General features: G+C 36.8%; 1 long non-coding RNA gene across 2 annotated transcripts in view; it reads left to right on the top strand.

Annotated features, from left to right (window-relative positions):
• The window catches only part of LOC144224146 (uncharacterized), a 524,297-nt gene that overhangs the window by 150,950 nt on the left and 349,270 nt on the right, over window positions 1–24,077 (top strand). For both annotated transcript variants that reach the window (XR_013332956.1, XR_013332957.1), the window contains 2 exons: window positions 1,249–1,326; window positions 10,117–10,219. This is a non-coding gene — a long non-coding RNA (uncharacterized LOC144224146). The remainder of the gene's footprint in view (window positions 1–1,248; window positions 1,327–10,116; window positions 10,220–24,077) is intronic.

Here is a 24,077-nt window from a genome sequence, read left to right as displayed (position 1 = left end):
CCTTGTCTCAAGTGAAAGTGGGAGGGGAAAAGATAGGAGGATTGTGAATAAAAGAGTAGAAAGATGTATTTCTGGTCTAAGAATCCGGTTCTCTTTTTCCTTGTTATCTTGAAGTTTTGTGAATGTTCATAAATAAGCACATTTACTAAAACATTTCACAAAGAACACTAATGCAATGAGTTCACTGGAAACCCCAGGAAACATGAAATAGTGAAGGATTTCTCTCCTCGCCCTTTTAATTTGGTATGTGCTTCCCTGGCAGGTAGCCACGTACTGCCTGGAGCACAGACTGTTTGAAACTGTCTTGTGGGAGCTTGTGGGTCCTCATTTATCATCTGGATGTGGTCACAGGAGCCAGCAGAAGTGAAAATAGAACTCTTTCCAAGTCACTGGAAGCCCCGCAGGAGTCCTTGGTAACAAATGGGAAACAGCAGCCCTAGAAAATGGATTTCTTTTAAAGGCAAGCTCTCTAGGAGTCATTAAAAGTTTCCATTTTCAAGCTCTGTCATAAAATGACTTTCTTCCCCCTCCAGAACATGTACAAATTATCCACATTGTCATCAGGTATAGTAAAGTTAAGTTAGATGTTTGCATTTTGTAATACTTGGGAAAATCATTTCTTTTGCTAAATGCTCTGCAAACAAAGCTACTTCCCATGCCACAGAATGCGTTGTGAAAAGCTACTTCTAAGATTTTAGGACTTGATTGTTTAATCAAGAAGACTCAGTCTATATAGGCCAGAGTTACTGAATTTAGATCTTATAGAGTTCCTGGTATCTTAAGTATTCTTGTTTGTTTAGCTCATTTTTTCTTTGGTTAGCTCATTTTTTTTCTTTTCTTTTTCTTTGTGTTCACAGAATACATGTGAATAGGACGTTTATTAAGAGAAGATGATTGTATGAAAATGATTCTGAACATTAATCTTTACATTATCATTCTTTGGACATGAACCTTAAAGATTTTAGGGTTTTATTCTTTTTCCATTGAGAATTTTTCAGTGTTGTGTTGCCTTTAATAGAGAAATGTTCCACTGTCCTTGGCTTACTTATTCCTCCACCCCCACTCCATCCCTTGACACCTCCTTCACCCCATGGAGTCTGCTGCCTCTATCATCTTTCTGTGGTGCTGAATGTATATAGCTTCTGAAACACTTTGGAATGAAAGGTGCTATGAAATTGTAAAGTGTTTTTATCACAGAGTTCTGCCAATATGTCTCGATCTTGACATGCAACACCTCTGCTATTTCAGTGTTGTGACGGGGACACAGCTGGTCCTGAGAAGGCATCATATTCAGACAAGCATGTGAGATTGCATTCATTACTGTGGGTAAGTCCCAAGCTTTAAAGCATCTACCACATTAAACATAGGTGGGCAATGCATAAAAATAAGGTTAGTGCTTTGCTACTGAATGCATGGTCTGGACATCACCTAGAAACTTATTAGGTATATAGGACCTCATGCTTTGCCTCCGGCCTTCTGAATCAAAATCTACATTTTAACAGGATCTCTAGATTATTTGTATATGCATCATTGGTGTACTAGAGATCTGCTACTTTTGTCTGTCCTGCATTCCTGATTCTGATAACCATGACTCCTACTCTGTCTTATAAGAACTGTTCTTTTCTCCCTCAAATTTTGTGATTCTGCTGGAGTTGCCAAACACAAGGTCACAACTTTTTGTCCATGGAGGAGGTCACATAATTCAGGTCTGGACATTCAAACCACAATGATTGGTTCAAAGGTGGCCACACAATTTCCAGGCTTGGCCAACTAAGGTCCTACCCTGTTTCTTCACAATGAAGTTGTAGGGAGAAGCCTTTTCTCTCTGGAATCATGAACCTGGCAATAGGTAAACTTAGAATCATCAATGGCTATTTTCCCAGCTGAGTGGAGAATACTTCGTACCATACATAAGAAAAAGAGACTAAAGCCCAAAGAAAAACAGAGGCAAAAGATGGAGATCTGGTGTCTAATCCCTACATGTGTTTTGGCTATATGAGCTCATAAAATGTCCTTTCTGCTTTGCCTAATTAGAGTTAGGTTTCTGCCACTAACAAAGGAAGCAAAAGTTCTCCATAACACCCATAAATGTAAGAAAAGGAGGGTTGTGAGAAGATTGACCTTGCAAGTTCAAGTACTAGCTTATAACACAAGAAAACTCAAAGGAAATTCTGTTGTCTATCATTTTATACATCTACACTCACTAGCCTTCTTTCTTTATACATAAGAAGAAAAAAGTCTCATAAGATTTTTGAAAATTTTAAATGAAAAAATGACTATAAACACCAAACATGGTGTCTTACATATAACAACTGTTCAATAAATGTTATCTACTATCGTCATCATTATTGTTGTTGTTATTATTATTATGGATATCACCTCATATAGCTCCTTTGAAGGGGCAGCCTCCCTTTAGGCCAGGGATCTGAATTCTAATTTAGCCTCTGAGTCTCAACTGATCTGATTTCGGCAATGCAAATTAAAACAGGTTGTGTCTCTCCCCCACCCCGCCCCCCCGCTCATTTTCTCTTCAGTGAGAAGAATAGCAAAAGATACTCAGGCTGGGTAGGAGCTCTATGTGCAAGAAGGGTTAGAGAAAGCAGAAAAGGCCAGAGTTCTCTATGCAATGAAATTTCTTCTTTAACACACATGATCTCAATTCTAATGGGAGCCACCATTAAGAGGAGGAGTCGTAGATGTTCCTCTCCTAGGTCAGTTTTCTTCTGTACAGCCTAATGGCCATGTGTGTGGAGAGCAACTCCCAGATAATAGCTTACAGTAACTCTTGGTGTCATTGGCCCCCAGGAACATTCTCAAATAATTTTTGTTTCACTAGCTAGAAACCTCAGAGTATTTTTCTAGGGGCTGCTCACAAAGAAGTCCTCCTTAATTGCTGGGTTGTTAGTTTTCAAAATAATAACTTTTTTGAGGAAATTGTTCAAAGCCCTCTTTGCCTTGAACAAATAAGCATTATGACACCTTACTTCTGATTGTCAGAATTTCTTTCTGTTTTCTTGATAGGAGCATAAACATGTTGATGCTGTGGCTTAAATTGGAATATATCTTCCTAAAGATTCCCTTTCAGCCTGCTTTAAGGTAGCCTTTATCATTGACTTTAGCCAGTCTGAGTTCAATATTTGAGCACTTGTCAGTATCCTCAAATGCCTCTCTATGTGTTATTCTTAGGGCAGTGGTGACAACTTGGTAAATCAACTTAGTAGTTTTTTAGGGAAGATATTAAATTTGAAGTCCAATACTTTTTTTGTGCTACACTTTCCTCTGTTATAGATTAAAATGTTTTAAAAGTAATGATTCTAAAGAAAGTAGAAAAACATCTTCTAAATCAATAAAGACATTAAAATTTGCTTAAAATTGTTTTATTATTGTATGTATTTGGTTATGTGATTGATAACCTCAGTATGGTAATGGAAATTCCATTTTCTATTCAATTTTTGTCAATTGACTAGTTTATATGATGTGCAGTGCTATAGGAGATACAAAACCAAGTGATTTGATTTTTGCCTTCAGATATTTAAAACTTTGATATAATTTGACATTTAACCATGTCATATCAGAGAAAGCTTACTCTAGTATTTACCTATTTTGAAGGAGGTCATCAAGAGGATATAACCACCAGGTGACCCTCAAATTAGGCCCAGGCAATTGGAGACTCCTCACCTTCTGTATACTTGAAGTATGTATTCTGCTTGCCTTCGCCACATTAGAGGTTGCCTGAAAGACACAGTCTTGAGAAAGCAATGTGTTGTTGAGACCATCAGGATAGAATATGTGACTGAACCTAGTTAAGGCCTCTGTATAAACTTTTAAGATTCTGGTGGGTTGGTATGGAGATCTATTCATCTTATGACCACCTAAGACAAGCCTTGTAAGAAAGTCCCCACACTAAACCTGTCACCTACCAATCTGGTGTGGTCTGCCTTTTTCTCTGATCTCTCCTTGCCCTCCATGTAGTGGGCAAATTTCAGATTTCACCCAAGAAATTCCCAAGTTTCAAACAACAACCTACTGCTATAATGCTGGGTAGCAATATAATAGATATTTATGAAGACATAGATAATACTTTTTGAACTTACTACTTTTTCTCCTATCATTAGTATCTTGGGGACCTATATCGTATATAGTTTTGTTTATACTGTGGTTCTTTTCAATTATAAGTGCAACTTGGGAATTATAACTTGAAGGGAAGGGCTCCTGGTTGGCTCAGTTGGTTAAGCGTCCGATTCTTGGTTTTGGCTCAGGTCAAGATCTCACAGTATGTGCGATTGAGCCCTCCTATTTTGAAGGAGGTCATCAAAAGGACATAACCACCAGTTGACCCTCAAGTTGGGCTCTGTGCTGACAGTGCAGAACCTGCTTGGGATTCTCTTTCTCCTCTCTCTGTTCGTCCCCTGCTCTCACACTCTCTCTCTCAAAATAAATAAACACTAAAAAATAAAAAATAAAATAAAATTGAAGGTAGAGCAATTTTCTCTATATGTATTCTATATAATGTAGATATGTAGATAATATGTAGATAATATATATGTGCTATGTGAGTAGTATACATGTTAACTCACTAATAGACAAAATGGTTGGAGGCAGAGTATGGTATACTGCACTGTTTCTCAATTTTTTTCATTATTATCTTCCTAAGTAGAAAAATAAATTTAAATTTAAATTTTATTCCATAAGAGAAATTAAATATTAAAGAATAAGATTTCATCAGCAAAGTTGAACTTTGGAGGGCCAAAACCCATTGTAACATCTAAGGATTTTTTGATGTTTACTTTCTTAATTTTTATTTCCTTGGAGGTGGTATAACCTCTACTAAAAATGTATGGCATAGTGTAAAAAACAGGTCTTTTGGTGTCAAACAGACATGGATTCAAATACCATTATTAGTTGGTGACATTTGGTAAACAGCGTAAATTTTCAGACCTTTAGTTCCCCTATCTACTAAGTCAGAAGAATAATACCTATCTTGCAGGAATGTTGTGAGGATTAGATAAAATGTTGGTAAAATGTTTGACATTTTAATATATAGTAATAATTACTGGTAAGGTTAATTAGTCTGAATATCATTCTCTGACTTTGTCATATAGCAATAAGATGATAGTAAATATTGCCTCATATCCACATGGTGGTAAGTTAGTCAATACTCCAGTAGACTAGTGGTTTCTAAACTTGGTTGTACATTAGAATAATCTCAGGATATATTAAAAATTTTCAAGCTCAGTCTCTGGGGTGGAATATAGGCATTGGTATGTTTTTGAATTTCCTAGATAATTTGAATAACTTGAGACAATTTGAGAATCACTGCTTCAGACATTCAGTCTAAAGTTTGAAGACAGACAGATAACTTACAATTCACCTCAAGGACATGTTACCTGAGATTTAAAAATAAAATATCATAAAGTAGTTGAAAGAAGAGCAGTTGCTTGGGCTTATTACAGCACTAAAGAAACTGCTATCAGATGAGTGCCTTTTTAAAAAATTAAAAATATTATTAATAACATATGACTTAAAAACAGGTAGTTTTCAGTTTCAGAAAACCACGAGTAAATAACCTATAGGGTTCACAGTCTTTGTGGCATATGGTATTTCTCTTTGTGAAGGGAAAGGCATATTTGCCAGCTTGAGGCATACCAGAGCCTAGACAGCATGTCACAGCTAAGAAGTAGGCTTATGATATGCTTTCCTTTTATTGAGAGACATGTCACATGTCACAAAAGATTATGGCTTAACTATAACTAATTGGCATTGACCAGGTAAAAGAAAATATTCCGTTTTAATAAGAGTAAGACAAATGCTGTATTTTGCATGTCATATACAGCATGTGAATCTATTCTTATTGTTTTTATTAGTATTCCACAGCTTGGTTTCTAGAGTTTTAGTTAGTGATGCTTGTCCATGGAGTGATAATCTAATTTTCATTAGTGGGTTGATGCTCTGTCAACAGAGGAATGTCAAGAAGACCTATAACAGTACAGACATCTAAGATGGGGTATGTGGTAGACAAAAATGTCTGTGACAACTCCCTACAGAGTCTTCATTACAGATGACATGCTTGTCCATATCGGGAGGAAAACGGTTTCAAATAATCCCCATGGAGATAAATGGACCAAATAAATGGAATAAGATGCAATTCAGACATATAAGAATATTTAAGAGATACAAGTAGCACGTTAGGCAAACAATTGCCTATGATGGAAAGTAATTCATCATTGAACAAAGTCTGATGTGCTGAGTAATTTTCTGGGACATATCAGCCCCTAATTTTGATTTTTGTTGAAATTTAGGGATTGCTAATGGATTTGGACTGGAAGGGAACCCTTTAGAACTAACTAGCAGAGCAGGTATGAGAATTGATCAACAGCAGGTCTTGACCCAGGATTCTGCAGAAATGGTCAGAGAGAAGAGTAGAAATCATTTTCTAGTTAGATCTATCACAATGCTATCATTGTCTTTCCAGATAGTGACTCTGTTTTAAAAATTATTTGGTTAAAGTTTCTGGTGTAATACAAACATATGTTTGTAATCTAAATCTAAGAAAGCCTTCTAACAGAGGTGAAAGTTAGTTTTGATATTAGAGAAGAATTTCTAGTACTTGAGAAATTATGATTTTGCAAAATTAAAAATTTGATTTTAGTGCATGAGGAATGGGCAGTTTAGATATAGGTCAATTTTGTATAGATCAACTTTTTTTTCTGATAAACATAAAATAGATGTAGAGTATGAGATTATTTAAAGTATGAGGTATATAAATATTCTCTTTGAGTTTAGGGACAAAAATTAAACATAGTCAAGAAGAACATCTATTATAATTTCTTAATTTATTCTCTCTCTACTTGTTTTATGATTACTTCATTATTTTAATTTCTATTTCTAACATTTACATTGAACTTTATACATGAATAATTGATTTATCTCTTCTAATTTTTGTTACCAATAGTTTTTAGATTTTAAACTACTTCTCTTGCTGGTTGGATAGCTAAAGGCCATGTCATTTGAAGTTGATCAGTTGCAATTTCTGGGCACTTGCATGCTTTTCATTAATTGCTAATTATTTTGAAAGATCTTTCCATGAAAAAAAAAAACCTTTGTAATTCACAATGAACAGTTGTCCATTGCTTTTTTTGGATGAAATTTCCTGAAACAGTAGGACAGAGATTATTAATTACAATTGCCAGAGAAATTAGTTATCCTTAATCATAGAAATTGCCACATGTGAAGACTAAAATAGCTTGCATTTTATCACATGTGGAAAGTGACTTGGATTTAACCCAATAGTCAGTCATTCTCATCATTTAAAAATGAAATATATCATCTCTATTTCATTATAATTCTATTTTTGCTTCAGTGGATAGTAACATTTTCCCATGATTATAAAGGACCCTTAATGACTCATAATCAAAATGACGTATTAGCAGACTAATTTCTCAATGAAGCAGTTTTTTAAAAAATATAATTTATTCTGTCAGGAGCTAAAACACATCAAATATGTTAATGCCCTCATGGAAAAGCATGATACCAATTCAAGTGATTAATATATTTATTGAAATGACAAGATGGTGTGAATTTTCAGGAATAGTTGTTGATGCAAGTTGTCTCTCTTCTAAGTTTTATTTCAAATGCTATTTACCTTGTTTATTCATTGGTCATTCATTTAATGTATAGTTAGGAGCATCTACTATTCTTTTCCAGCCTCAGTTTTGAGGTATTCAGTAAATGTCTTACTCCATTTATTTGGGATAAAACAAACACATACCTGCACAAACCCGTACCCACACAAAAACACAAATTCACGGAAACATTTTTAAACATGCACCCACACACATATCCTCCTGAGGTGTGCAGTAACTGGAGAAAGAAGACAACCTATTTAGGGGCAAGGTCTTGAGAATGTTTGGTGAGTTTGAATGCTTGATCTGTGGAAAAGAGAAATAGCTGGAATATAATTTAATTTGATATGCCATTCTATTTTATTCTGAGTTTTATAAAACTGTCTTGGCAGTAGTAACAAATACTGAGGATAGAAGAAAGTATAGAAAACGCTTTTCTGATAATCTGGGATAACTAATGTTCAGCTACTGAAAAGTTGCTCCTTTGTTCCCCAAAGAGGGTTTTCCTTAATCAGTTGCCCATATTAAACAAAAATGTATGTAAGTATATCAAAGGACAATGTCTTCTAGCACTTGGAAGACGGTATGTCTGAACTAACCTATCCTATTCAGTTAACACCCCAAAAGAAGATCAAGTCTGTCTTTCTTTTGACTTTGACAGGAATAGAAAGAAGACATATACTATGGCTATGCTACAGCTACGGCTACTGTGTCTGATGAAAGAAATGAATCTAGAAAGGACATGGGAGTCAATTTTAAGAGTGTTTAGAACTATTTGGGAAAAATGTGTTTCCTTAATAATTTTGTTCTGAGTTTTAGGTTAAAAACTTAAGTTCTAAAATTCGTCTTCCATCTACTCAAGTGCCAGAGGTGGGGTTGTTCGAGTTGTGAACGATGCTTCATTTATCTAAGGTTTACTCAGAAGTAAGGTGATCTTAACAAGAACTGACTCAGTAGCAGAAAGAAGAGGGGTGTGGGGATGTTACCAGTGGGAATTAGGACTAAGGCACCTAAGTCAGAGGCAAGGAGGTTTGGGAAATATTGAGTTTCTGTAATGAGTGACTGTAATGAATGCTTTCACACATGCACCACCAGACATGCCATTTCTGAACCTCTTTTAATGAAACAGTGCTTCTTATTTTGAGTATGTAGGTGGATGAAGCAAGCTTCATGATAGTGTGAATCAGTCCGAACCAGCTGATGTCAGGCATGAGGCTGACAAGTAGAGCATATCTTAAAATGAAAACTGATAACTTTTAGGGGCACCTGGGTGGCTCAGTCAGCTAAGCATCTGACTTCAGCTCAGGTCATGATCTCACAGTTCGTGGTTCAAGCCCTGCGTTGGGCTCTGTGCTGACAGCTAGCTCAGAGCCTGGAACCTGTTTCAGATTCTGTATCTCCCTCTCTCTGACCCTCCCCTGCTCGTGCTGGTTCTCTCTCTCTCTCAAAAATAAATTTTAAAAAAAACATTAAAAAAAGAAAAATGATAACTTTTAATGTAGAAATGCATCTCAAGGAAAAAAGAAAAACAAAAATAATATAATCTCCTTCCCCTTTAGCACTAGATACTATGAACTTAGTGGTATATGGCTTTCCAGTTTTCTTCCTACATGTAAATGAACCCATGTTCCTGCATATATAGATCTTTATTTATTTTTACAAAATAAGACCATGCTATATATAACTGTTATTGGNCACAGAATCCGAAACAGCCTCCAGGCTCTGAGCTGGCTGTCAGCACAAAGCCCGACGTGGGGCTTGAACCCACAGATGGTGAGATCATGACCTGAGCCGAAGTCGGACACCCAACCGACTGAGCCACCCAGGCACCTCTCTATATAACTGTTTTGAAGCATGCCTATCCCATTAAAAAATAAAAATATTTTTTACATCAATAAATCCATAATTAGTGTGTACATACTAGTCCAATGTTTATCTTGCATAAAATGGAATTTTCATTTAATTCTTTGTTTTTATACATTTGAACCATACATTCTTCAGAAAACTTGCTTATTTGTTTGATTTATAGCAGAGTTTCTCAACCTCATCACTCTTTGCATTTTAGGCCATATAGTTAGTGCTGTGGGTGTGTTCTGTGCATTTTAGGATATTTTGCAGCATCTCTAGCCTCTACTCACTGGATGCCAGTTGCACATCACAGTTTTAACAACCAAAATTATCTTCACATATTGCTCAAGGTCTTCTGTGTGTGTGTGTGTGTGTGTGTGTGTGTGTGTGTATCTAAAATTGCCCCCTGTTGAGAACCACTGATTTAAAGGAAGAATGAAAATAGACATTAGTAGATATATCTGTAGTATGAAAAATATGTGGGGTTTGAAAATAGCCAGATTTGATTTCAAATTTTGGCTTTGTCATTTACTAGCTGTGTAAACTTGATTATGTGAATGACCGAGCTAAGATTTTGAACCATATTTGGTGGTATTTGAGGAGCATTAATGATAATTCTCTGTATGCCCAAATATCTCCTTCACAGGATTATCATGGTTCAGTAGGTCCTGAAATCCCCCTGGAGTAAATTCTTTGGATTCCAACATTATATCTCCAGAAGTCCCCCCAAACTATAACCTCTCTGGAGGGTAAGTAAAATACTAAGCTTTATGAGTAATTAATCTCTCAGCAAGTTGTTTGATCAGAAGGAAATACAGTTACACTGGGTACAGGAGTTGGGAGACTGTGTGGACAAGAGACATGTATGAACGTTTCTTGGGCTATAAGCATATGATTTGACACTGGCCAGCCTGAGGAGTTGGAAGGAAATTAGGAGAGTTCTTATAGAATTGAAAGGAAGACAACTAACATGTGGAAAGAGTAGGTGCCTCTCCTGTGGATCAGGAATTTGTTGTCATTCTTTATAGGGTGTTGCCACTAATGCGATTCACCTCTAAGTCCCTGTGCATCTCAGTTTAGGATTTCAATTCCAATGGAAGATCACCAAATGGTCCAGTTTCAGTCAGATGTCTACTTCTGGAACAATCAGCTATTTCTATGGAATTTGGGTCATATAAAGATGTGGTATCCCGTATCTTATACCTATGTTTGTGGCCATTCCCAAAAAGGAGAGAACTTTGTGCTAAGAAGTTGTTTCTTCAAGAATCTGTGACAGAAGCACAAAAGAGTACATGTTGGTGAAGGTGTGAGGCCTGGTTAGAAGGGAGAAGGATCAAGGGCATCAACATTGCCTTTCCATTTGCCTTTGAGATTAGTTAACGGATCTGCCCTTCACATCAGACTGTTAGCTCACTTATCTGAGGTGCCATGCTGACTTTTTAACAGTTCTCTGTGGCTGGAAGCACCCCAAGACAGTTACTGACAGTGGACAGCTGCTCAATGTACTATCTCTAACAAATCTTTCTCTAATCATTCCCTTGTTGTTTCAGTTATTTTCCTTGAATTCATAACACACTGTGTCCATGTTTACCATTTTATTCAATCATGCTACATTGAAATTGTTTTGTCTGTTGCCGCCACTAGATTTTGTATACCAGAGGGCCAGGACTCTATTCACCTTCGCTCCCGGAACCATACCTGGCAAAGAGCAGGATCTCATTCCATATTTGTTGATTGAAATATGCCAGGGATTTTTATTTATAATCTATTATACTTGGTCATCGGTTCTCATCATGTGAGCTTCATATGTTGATAATAAATGAACTAATGAATGAACTAATTAGTGTCTTGGCCAGCTCTGAGTTTAAGGCTGTGAAGTACATCAACATACGTTGTGAACAAAAAGCAATTTCAAAAACACAATTCTTGAAGTAACCTTGTTGTTTGATTAAAAGCAATTGATTAATAGTATTGTTGCTATGATCAATATTAGTATAGATGTCTATATTTCAGGAAAATGTTGTTCTTGGGAAGTAACATGAAACAGTACTATTCAATCACAGTGTTGTGTCATGTCAGAAGTGAGGCTGAACAGACACATGANGAGGAACAAGGGGGAGAAGAAGGGGGGAAATGGTGGGGGAAAGGGAGAGAGGCAAACCATGAGAGACTCTTGAATGCTGACAAAAACTGAGGACTGATGGATGTGGGGGGGAGGGGGGATGGGCATGGAGGAGGGCACTTGTGGGGATGAGCACTGGGTGTTATGTGGAAACTAATTTGACAATAAACTGTTTGTAAAAAAAAAAAGAAGAAGAAGAAGAAATGAGGCTGTATTTGTTACCAAATACAGTTGGAGTACTGTAGCTTGACAATAATTTACATTTGAAAATATATTTAGAACAGCCTCAAGGTTATCTCTATGATAACATCACTCTCACTCTATCCCATGCTGATATGCCTTTTAGGAGGAGTGAAGTGCACTATATCTAGTGTCAGAAGTTGTGTTTGGGAATATGTCTTACATGTGAGGCTCACATGTTGAGAACCACTGCCTAAGGTCATAGGTCACAGATATAGTCATTTGATGAACCTTATAAATGTTTTTTTTGATACACTTCCTATTTTTCTAGATCTTAAAAACAGGGACCTGATAACTCTAATTCAGGGGCAGAGTAGAAAATATTTTCTGGGAAGGATGGCTGAAGAGATTGTGGATGCTACTTTCTTCACTGGCCCCTTTGAGAACCTCAGGGATTCCACAGCCATATAAATGTGGCTCTGTCTTTTCTCTTTTCCCCTCAGAGTAGCAGCATGTACTCAGGTCTTTCATTTCAAATATAATGCTACTTCTGGAAGTGAGGTTTGTATCATTTCTACTAAGACAATCACATGTGCACTGAGTAGATGCAATCCAAGATTTACTTACCTTGTAAACCATTTAACTGCTTGCTGCCTTACATAGTCCAAATAAATCCATCCATACTTCCCTGGTTTGGTCATGGTATTTTTGTGTGAACCCATGTAAAGTCTATATTTTTCCACTTAAGCTCACCTCTTTGTGTGAGATTAAGAAGTCTGTCCTCTTAGGGGCTTCTGGGTGGCTCAGTCGGTTAAGCGTCCGACTTTGGCTCAGGTCATGATCTCACTGTTTGTGGGTTCGAACCCTGCATCCGGGTCTGTGCTGACAGCTCAGACCCTGGAACCTGCCTGCTTCAGGTTCTGTGTGTGTGTGTCTCTCTCTCTGCCCCTCCCTGACTTATACTCTGCTCGTCCCTCTCTCAAAATAAATAAACATTAAAAAAAAAAATGAGATGTCTGTCCTCCTAGTCCTAATTTTTATCTTTTCACTTTTCTTTTCCTTCTATTTTGTGTCCTCCTGACGATCATACCCTCTGTTGCAGTCTAGAAACTTGACCGTTTTTTGCCCTTTAAAATCAAGCTTTTAATCTTTATCTCCTAACCCTTATAAACCACCCTGTGTGGTGGTATTCATATGGCCCCCAGTAAGTAACTCACTCAGGCTATGATGGGTGGAGAAACCGCTCACACTCCACTCTGTGGGGATCCACAGCTCACGCCTTTCATCAAACTGCCTCTTCTCAGCTTGCTTCCTACTTCTCTTTCCAGAATAATGATAAAGCACCAGGAGTACTCCTGTGGGAAGAGAGTTCTAAAAGGGAAAGAAGTTACTTTGCTTTGTCTTTAGTAAGGGGAAAAATAAAAGTAATATTCTACAATAGGGGTTGGTAAACTTTCTGTAAATGGCCACATGGGGTAGATATTTAGGCTTTGCAGCTGTATGATTTCTGTTGCAACTATTCGTTGTGCTACTGTAATGTGAAAATGGCCACAAACAAGTGGCTATGTTCCAACGACACTGTTTATAGACACTGATATTTGAATTTCATATCATTTTTACTTGCCATGAAAAATAATTCTTCTTTCACTTTCCGCCAAGACATTTAAAGATGGAAAAACCATTCTTTGCTTGCAGGCTGTACAAAAACAGGTGGTGGGCCAGATTTAAGGTTCCCAGATTTGGTATTTATTATATATTTGGGATATAGTTATACTAAAAAATATTTGTTGCTTATCTGAAATTCAAATTTTACTGGGAATTCTGTATTTTATTTCTCAGTCCTGGCTGGCTTTGGTCCCCAGGCCATAGTTTACAGATCCCTATTCTTTTTTTTTTTTTGAAATTTATTTATTTTTTAATTTACATCCCAGTTAGCATATAGTGCAACAATGAATTCAGGAATAGATCCCTTAATGCTCCTTACCCATTTAGCCCATTCCCCTCCCACAACCCCTCCAGCAACCCTATGTTTGTTCTTTATACTTAATAGTCTCTTATGTTTTGTCCCCTCCCTGTTCTTATATTATTTTTGCTTCTCTTCATGTTCATCTGTTTTGTATCTTAAATACCTCATATGAGTTAAGTCATATGATATTTGTCTTTCTCTAATTTTGCTTAGAATAATACCCTCTAGTTCCATCCACATAGTTGCAAATGGCAAGATATGATTCTTTTTGATCGCCAAGTGATATTCCTTTGTATACATCACATCTTCTTTATCCATTCATCCGTTGATGGATATTTGGGCTCTTTCTATACTTTGGCTATTGTGAATAGTGCTCCTGTAAACATTAGGGTGCATGTGCCCCTTTGAAACAGCACATCTATATCCCTTGGATAAATACGTAGTAGTGCAATTGCTGGGTCATACGGTAGTTCTATTTTTAATTTTTTGAGGAATATCCATAATGTTTCCAGAGTGGCTGCACAAGTTTGTATTCCTACCAGCAGTGTCAAAAGAGACCCTCTTTCTCCATATCCCTGCCAACATCTGTTGTTTCCTGAGTTGTTAATGTTAGCCATTCTGACAGGTGTGAGGTGGTATCTGATTGTGATTTTGCCTTGTATTTTCATGATAACGAGTGATGCTGAGCATTTTTTCATGTGTCTGTTTGTCATCTGGATGCCTTCTTTGGAAAAGTGTCTATTCATGTTTTTTGCCCATTTCTGCACTGGATTATTTGTTTTTTGGGTGTTGAGTTTGAGAAGTTCTTCATAGATTTTGGATACTGACTCTTTATCTGTCATTTGCAAATATCTTCTCCCATTCTGTCAGTTGCCTTTTAGTTTTGCTGATTGTTTCCTTCACTGTGCAGAAGCTTTTTACTTTGATGAGGTCCCAATAGTTCATTTTTGCTTTTGTTTCCCTTTTCTCTGAAGACATGTTAAGTAAGAAGTTGCTGCAGCTGAGGTCAAAGAGGTTTCTGTATGCTTTGTCCTTGAGGATTTTGATGGCTTACTACTTTACATTTAGGTCTTCAATCCATTTTGAGTTTACTTTTGTGTATGATGTAAGAAAGTGGTCCAGGTTCATTATTCTGCATGCCACTGTCCGGTTTTGCCAGCACCACTTGCTGAAGAGACTGTCTTTATTCTATTGAATATTCTTTCCTGCCTTGTCAAAGATAAGTTGGCCATATATTTGTGGGTCCATTTCTGTGTTCTCTATTCTGTTCCATTGATCTGAGTGTCTGTTCCTGTGCCAGTAGCATACTGTCTTGATGATTACAGCTTTGTAAAACAGCTTGAAGTCTGGGATTGTGATGCCTCTGGCTTTGATTTTCTTTTTCAAGATTGCTTTGGCTATTTGGGGTCTTTTCTGGTTCCATACAAATTTTAGGATTGTTTGTTCTAGCTCTGTGAAGAATGCTAGTGTTATTTTGATAGAGATTGCTGCAGATCCCTATTCTATAACCTTTCAGTTCTTGCAAAACATTTCTCTGGTTGCATTTGGTGAAGGGGTGAGGGAGATTAAACCCACACATACTTTGTTCATCTAATTTTAAATAGTGATATGATCGTCAGTTTTAATGGAGTTTTTAGATACAGGAGGATATTGATGTATTCAGAAACCAGTGTTTCCAGAAAAAGAGTCATGACATTAGAGCTGAGATTTGCTTCAGAAATTTATAATACCAAGGTGGAAAATACTTTGACATTTCACTATATGATAAAAAAAATTTGTTGCAAGGAGGAATGAATACTATTGTATTAAGCTTTTATTGTACTAGCTAGGATAGTAACTAATTATTGAAATATTGATAATAAAATATTTGTGCTAACAATTTTCCAATTTTTAAATATTCATACATTCAGTGAATATTTATTGAGTGCCTTCTATTTGCCAACTATATTCTAAGAGCTGGCTATATAGTAGTAAACAGAATGGACAGAAGTTTATATTCTAGTGTAGGAAAATAAACAAAAAGCAAACAAAGTATTTATGCCATTAGATGAAAAAGGCTATGGAGGCAAACCAAGCAAAGAAGAATAGTATTGCTGAAGAGGGTAGGGATTGTACTTTCAATAGAGGAGTCTCTGAGGGGGTTACAGTACAGCAAGGACTTGAGGGAAGTAAGTGACTGAGCCATGTGGCAACTGGGTCAAAAGCGTCCCAGACAATGGATAGGCTACTACTAAGGCCCTGATTGTTTGAGGAACAATAAAGAGACCAGAGCAACCCAAGCAGAGTGAACAATGGAGCGAATAGTAGAATATGAGTTAGAGAGGTAACAGGGTAGAGGAGGTGGAGGGTATGATGTGAAGATTATGTGGGACCTTGTAGAATTGGCCTTTAGTTTGCTGAAATGAGGTGCAATTTTAGGGTTTTGAAAAAAGTGAGGACATGCTTTTGTTGATCACTTGTGTGTTAATCACTCTGAATGGCTATGTTTCTAATAGGTTATAGAAAGCAAGGGCAGAGGCAGAAGGCAAGTGAGGAGGCTACTGAGCAACCCAGATGAGAGATGGTGGTGACTTGGATAAACACAGTGGCAGTGGATATAGTGTGAAGTCATATTCTGAGTGATACGGAATGTAAAATTGACAGAATATGCTGATGGATTCAGAGTCAGGTGTGAAAGAAAAAGAGGAGTTAAAGATAACTCCCATTTTTTGACTTGAGTAATTGGGAGGATAGGGTTCCTATTTACTGAAAAGGAGAAGACAGTGGGAGGAGAAGGTTTGGGAGAAAAGATCAGAAGTTTGGTTTAGGACAAGATAAGTGTAGAATGCATGTAAGATCTCTAAATGGAGATGTCAAATAGGCAGCTGGATATATGAGTCTGGGTTCAGAGGAGCTGTCTGGCTCTAGATATAAATTTGGGAATCATCAGTGTATAGATGATGTTTAAAGCCAAGTAACTGGATGAGATCATCATGGGAGGGAGAGTAGCTATAGGGAAGATGAAGTTCAAAGAGCGTGTCTTTATGAATTAGTAGAAATGGCTTCATAGCTTCTGTATTAATCATGGCCACAAATATGATTAATCTTAGGTACATTCAAATTATATGAAAACAACTGCTTTATGGTAGTAAAAATCTTTCACTGAGAATACTGAATATTGAAATGCATCTTTTCTGTAAACAAAATAAAAGTGTTTAAAAATTTTTATACTTCTCTATTAAAACATCTAAACTCTAGGTGTGAGATTTGACCACTTTCATTGTTGGATCCATTGTAAAGCCTAGGAAAACATGTGTCTTTAGGTTTAAAACTGCTGGTAGAGGAAAAATTTTAAAAGAAATGGAAAAAGAAAACTTCTAATTATTTGGTGCTTTACTATTTATGTTTTGCAAAATATCTTTTATTGAGAAATTAAAAAAAATTTGTACTTACATGAATTTAACTAAATATGTATGTGTGTATCTACGTATATTTTAATTGATTTATCAATAGATAGATACTCTCAAGTGTCTTGTAGGAATTTCTGGAGGCCTAGAGCCCTCCAAGCAAAAAACTACTCTGTAATGACACTTCTTTCCACTCTGGTCATTAAACTATTCTCTAAAGTTAAAGTCTATGGTTTAGATAGAAAACTAGCTGAGGAATTCTTCATCAAACAGAAGTTTGAATTTAGACCCCAATATTATCCACAAATGTGAAAGTATCATTAGCATTTTAATTGTGATTTAAAGGGCATGGTGGGTTATTGTTAACCTGGGAGCTCCAGGCCCTAAGTATCTGGCCGTCAATGATGAGTGGGCAACCTGACCCCTAAACAGTTGGTCAGCTCACAGTATAATGCTAACTGCTTCTGGTTTGCATGGCCACTCACATAAGAATTTGTACAAGTTGACTGGCTCCATAACAAAGTGGCAGCAGTAACACACATCTGCCCAAGTTGCTGCCATTGTACCCTTTAGGACTTGCTGATGGAAGTGCTGTTCATCTTCAGGAGAGACGAAATGACTCAGCTTTCCTGAGATCCCACTGATGTTAGGACCTCCCTGTCCACAATACTGCACTGATAATCTATGTTCACTCTGCCTGGAAAGCGAGGATCATAATTGTCAGATATTCTTTTTGGCTAGAGATTTTCTTTTTCTTTCCCACTAGGGTTCAGAAGATTGGAAGATGTTTTACTCATACTCTACAGTTCTATATAAAGACTCTACTCCTTATTGACTTTCCTTATAAGCCCAAATTATCTGGAAGAACTACCTGTTGTACCTCCCCTCCTGGTATGTGAAAATTAGATCCTCAATTGATTGATATGTAAATCCTTCCTAATTATCTAGTGGATGTTGAGCTTGTGATTTGTCATTTCATTCATTCATTTATTGTATTACATTTATCACTGTAACAAATCACCCCACAATCTAGTGGTTTATTTATTTATTTATTTTTATAATTTTTAAGATGTTTTTATTTATTTCTGAGAGAGGGAGAGACAGCATGAGCAGGGGAGGGTCAGAGAGAGAGGGAGACACAGAGTCCAGAACAGGCTCCAGGCTCTGAGCTAGCTGTCAGCACAGAGCCTGACATGGGGCTTGAACCCATGAACTGTCAGATCATGACCTGAGTGGAAGTCAGACACTTAACTGACTGAGCAACCCAGGCGCCCTTCTAGTGGCTTAAAATAATAAGCGATTTTTAATTCATAGTTTCTATGGGTCAGAGATTTGGAATCTGCTTAGTTGGGTGGTTTTGGATCAGGATATATCAGGTGATTACATTCAGGTGTTGGCCAAGGCTCCAGCTATCTGTAGGGTTGGCTGGATGTACTAGTGAGAGGAAATACCTAGTGCATAAGTATAAGGATTGATGTTTTTTTTTTTTTTTGATAGGAACATTGCACAATCCAACAATGGTGGCAGGCAGAAAGGCAAAGACATTTGCTGATGCAGGCATGCAGTAGATGTGTTGTTGGAATTATGTGGACATTTTTTTTTTAATTTAGTGAAATAGGAAGTAAAATTATCAACTGAAGGTGGCAGTGGGAGAAGAGGTATTGAGAATGTGAGAGAGTATAAAGTGGCAGCCTACATGATTCAAAGAGTATATGGACTAGAGATAATATGGTACGAATGGTAGGGCACTTGAGGTTTCCAGTCAACTATTTAAAGCAAGACCAGTCATCATGGTTTGTATTTTTCTCCTCTATGTTTACCACAGAGGAAGGTTTGGAGTAGACAGAAATTTGATTTAAATAAGATTATAGTTTTGGAAAGCAGGAACAGCAAAACTGTAGAAAGGCAAGGGATTCAGTAACCATTGCCAATGGTGTTTAAATTGGAAAAGGTGGGAAATAAGAATGTTGAAGGGATGAGAAACAGTGAAAACATGTTAGGATCAATGGCTTAGCTACACCAGTGGTGTGGAAGAATTAGGGTACAGAATAGAGACAGAATAGGATGAAATGGTAGAAGGTGATGTCAGAGAGTAGGATGTGTGTGACTGACACTGAAGAGAAGATGTAGTTATTAATAGAAACAGAGTCTACGGAAATGGCCATAGGAATGGCTAGGTTGTGACAACAATGAGAATTCATGGGTGATGTAATCTGATGACAGAGATCCTAAATGGGCAGTTTTTAGGAATGAAAGGGGATTGGAAAATTGCAAGCAGCAATAAGGAGCAATGAGGACACGTTCTCTACCTCTAGGCCTAGTCCTGAAAGAACCACAGGAGACAAAATTAACTCCACTAAGGGAACTGCAGTGGTAGCAGTTTCCTCAATGGAGAGCCAGGTTTCTCTTGAAACATGAAGGGGAGAAAGTATTCAGACAGTAGTTGCAGCATTAACATAGGGGATTTTGCTGGTAGCTGACTGAGTTTTAGAGGATAGAGTGGAAGGATGTCAGAACTTAGAGAGAGATGGGAAAAGGGGACAGAATAGGTTCACAGAGGCTAACAGGGATTCAGTTACAGAAGTTGAGAGGCAGCCTAACAGTCTAGGGGTAGCCAACTTGGAGTAGGATAAAAGGCATGATGAGGTCAGTCCCTGTGGAGTAAGGCTGATGATGGTGGTGAGGCTCTGAATGTTGCAGGGGGAGAGAGGAGGGTCCTGGTGGAGAGTTGGGCTCTCTCTGATTACCAGGAACCAATCAAGATGGATTTCAATCCAGATCTTCGCAGCTCCAGAAACAATGCCCTTTCCTCTACACTCCATTTGAAGTGCAGACTAAGGTCTAGCCTAAGAACTTGTTAGGAATGTGGAGTCTCAGGCTTCATTCCAGATCTGCGAATCTGAATCTGCAGTTCCTCATGATCTCCAGGTAATTCATATTTATGGTGGAATTTGAGCAGCACTGCCCTACACCACATGTTTTTCATCCTCTTAAAAATTAGTTGTTTCGTGTCCACTCAATGAGATTTCGTGGATTAAAAAAGGAATAGAATTTTTTGCGATGAAGACTTTCTGAAATTTTTAAGACTTTATAGACAATTTCTAAATAAAAGTGTGCAAAAATTGGAAATAGATGAGTACAAGGTGAAAAAAATGCTTGTCATATTTAGTTATCTACTAGATAACTAATCCAGTAAAATGTATTATTTTCCAAAGTTTTAAGGATATGTGAAGAGAAACTACTGAAGCATTGAGGTTAAATTCTTCCTTGTTAGATTCTGGTGCTGTTACCAGTCCGATTAATAAGTAAACCAGAACTATTAGGAAAAGGAAAGGGGAGGGGTAAAGTGAGTATTTATTTTCTTCAGTTATTATGAATCTCAGCCCTGGCGCTTGTACCAAAGAAAGGAATTACTTGTATTTATTCTTATGGCCAAGTTGCTAGCAATAAATTATGAAAAGAAAAAAAATAACCATGTGGGATAATTGACTGAAAAACAAATGTCAGTAAAAGTAAACAGAATGGATTCCACTAAACCTATTTGCAAAAATGTCAGAGGAGTTGAGTTGTTTTCCCTCACAATATTTGTGCTGGAATAAAGGGACTGAAGTTTAATTAAATTTCTCCATAGAGACTGGGTATTCCAGTAGATGTCACTTTGAGATTTTGCTCAATGAAGGACTGAAATTTGATTAAGTGATGTTACGTTTGTCCTCAAGAGTAGAGTGCTGACGATCGACACCTCTTTCTCCAACTCTCCCATGCTGAACAAGGAGCAGCAAATGAGAAACGCTTGCCACGGACCAAGACTCCAGAGGCTGGGTCTAGTCTTGCTTTATTCACTAACCGGCTATATGACCTTGAGCAGGTCCCGTAAGACTTCTAGCATATTAAGTATTAGAGACATTGCTTTGCCTGTGACGTAAGTTCAGCCGTCAGTCCCAAAAGGCTTCTGGCTCTAAAAGCCTCTACTTCTATTGTATCCTGTTGCATGTTACACAAATATACAGTCAATGAAGTTTAGTAAAAGGAAGAGGAATTTGGGGAGTTTTGGAAACTAACAGATTTTTTACTGGGCTGGAGTCATCAAGTTAATGGCATATTATTCCAGCATGAGAAATTCAAATGAGTAGTATGTTTTCTATACCTGTAAGTTTTAGACTTTGTTTACCTTCAGTATTTAATTTACTGGGTTTATAATGCAAGGAGTACTAACCTTTCTGGATTTGGGCTATACTTCCAAGCTATTTGAGAACAGCAGACAAAAGGATAACTATCTTCTGTATGTATTTCATTTTCTTCTTTTTCCAGGGGATCTAAGGTTTTGGGGAAAATGTTAGACATAGCTGGTATTTTTTTCTGAAAGACTTCAAACTCAGATATAGAATTAGAGGGAACAATAGGCATCTGGCTATTTAGAATTATTATTTAAAAAGAATTTCGGCACTAATAATGCCTCAAAAGCAAGTTAAGGCAATTTTTGTTTTTCTTGTGATACACCTTTTATTTGAGAGGACAGACTTGTGCATGAGAGAGAATTGTAATCTACTATCTGTTGATCAAATACTAAAGAATTCCTCATCACAAAGTAATCAAAGTGGCTTTTCCAGGCAAGTGTGAAACTACCTTTTGTTTTGTGGAAAAATGAGTTGGAATCAGAAAGAATCTGTTTATTAAGAGCTTTTTGGTATGTCCATTCAGCTGCCATGTCACCTGAGCTAACAGTAGGGTTTCTGAGGTTCAGAAAAGAAGGATATCATGAACAAAAGTGTAAAGAGTAACTCTGAACATTAAACACTTTTAGTTTTCAGGTTTGTCAACGGGGTCTTCTAAAACTTCAAGCTGCATAATATTTGTGCTTTAAACAATCATGATGTTTACACCTAAACCCATTTGTTTACTAACTATATGACAACAGTGGAGCTCAATTAAAAACAGATTAACTACACAGGTACCAAAGAAACGTGCTTGGTAAATGAGTTGGGTAAATCTGGCTTTGCTAAACCCACCTAAGTTTATCCTAAGTGGCATAACATTTTGGCATCTACTCCTGTGAGATATGGGCCATAGATTTTAGGAAAAGTGATAATTTGTCATGTAATAAATAAATCATATTCCAATTGTCCAAATATGGTACATGTGGGTGGGTAAAATGATAAGTTGGCCTCACAGCCAAAATATTGCTGTTCCTTTGTGTGTTTGCCAGTTGTTTTTCCTATATTCCTGCAGGAAATTTTTATCAGAGGTCAAAATCCAATTTTCCTCAGTTGTAGCTTTTCTTGCTGGGTAGATGCTACTTTTGGCAGGGAAGATATCTAAGGGTGTTTCCGTTGACGTTGATTGTGGTGAAGATGGTAGGCATACCAGAAAGCCTGGTAAATTTATCTAGAGTGACTTTATTAACTGGATGCTTTACTATTACTCTTGCAATAAGAACTTTGTACATACTTTATGCTTATCTCTTTTTTATTTCACCTACTGGTAATTTATAAATTTGACTTAAAGTGAAAATTTAGCAAAATTGACCAAATGGCACTGTCACTGAAGGATGGAAAACTTTGTGGAAAATATTTTAACAGCAGTAGGAAAATCTTTCTTTGTGGCTGGTCACTGACTTATAGGAAAACTGTTTTTAAGAACTCACAAATTAAAAACAAACAGACAGACAGACAAACCAAGAACCCCTGCCCTCCCCAAACTAATTATTTTTGTTAGTTTTTTTTTTTTTTTTAAAGAGAAAAACTTAAGATGTCTTGCATAGTCACTTTAGGAATCAGGCCAGAAACGAGGGAGGATTTGAGGGGAATTTTATTGTAGGAAGAGGTCGGAGGGAATCTGGAAGATCAGCAATGCTATTGCTCTTTACTACTACTCTTTGAAATGCTGGCTTAGAATTCTTTCTTCCTTGCTAAGTAGTATGGATTCTTATTCCAAGTTTAAAGTGGATCTTTGAAGAAAACAGAATTTCCCCTAAGGAATCCTGGAAGTTTCTCCTATCCGTAACTAAATAGCTAACGTTCTATAAAATTTTATTTTGAAAGAAAGTGACTTTTTTGCATACTTATCAGTTGTTCATTCCTTTACCATATATTTGTTGGGCTAGTCACCAGACAAGGAAATTGAAGATGTAATAATAAAGTAGGCATAAATTTACCTTTTGGAGGCTTTAAGGAGTAGATAGTACTGGAATAATCTGGGGATTTATTGGTATATGCTGAAAAATAGAGTCTATTTAAGCTAGTGTTTCTCATCTTGTATCTAGTCACAGTACACATAGATAATGATAATGTTTGCAATGTACACTGGAATAATCTGCAGGGAATTTATGATGATCATAATAAAATACAGAGTAGTATGAGAGAAAATCAATACTTAATTTACTAAAATATCCAGTATTTAATTTGCATAAAGATCAAGATAAAGTAATATAAAACATTTTAATGAGATTTTTAAATTCTGATCTCCTCAAATTCTTGGTAATAATCACTGATGAGGGGTGCCTGGATGGCCCAGTCATTTGAGCATCTGACTTCAGCTCAGGCCATGGTTGCATGGTCTGTTAAGTTCAAGCCTCAGGTCAGGTTCTGTGCTGACAGCTCAGAGCCTGGGACCTGCTTCAGATTCTGTGTCTCCCTCTCTCTCTAACCCCCCACCCCCTGCTTGCGTTGTCTCTCTTTCTCAAAACTAAATAAACATTAAAAAATATTTAAAAATCACTGATGAGAAATTATTTGCATAAACTGCAGAGAATACTTTTAAAACAAATTTTTATCATTTAAAAATTTATACCAGTTGATATTCTTATTTAAGAATCTAAAAGCTTTTAAATGTCTTTGAGTGAAAGATGAAATGTTAAAATATCTTGCAATGATGTAAACAAATAGAGAATGTAATCCTTTCTCATATAAAGTATATTTAAAATAATAAAGCTGTAATCAATAGAAATGCATAGA

The sequence above is a fragment of the Crocuta crocuta genome, unplaced genomic scaffold (genome assembly GCF_008692635.1).
Source record: "Crocuta crocuta isolate KB4526 unplaced genomic scaffold, BGI_CrCroc_1.0 scaffold52, whole genome shotgun sequence".
Classification (NCBI taxonomy): Eukaryota; Metazoa; Chordata; class Mammalia; order Carnivora; family Hyaenidae; genus Crocuta; species Crocuta crocuta.
The sequence above is the reverse complement of the archived record's forward strand: the minus strand, read 5'-3'. Positions and strand labels throughout refer to the sequence as shown.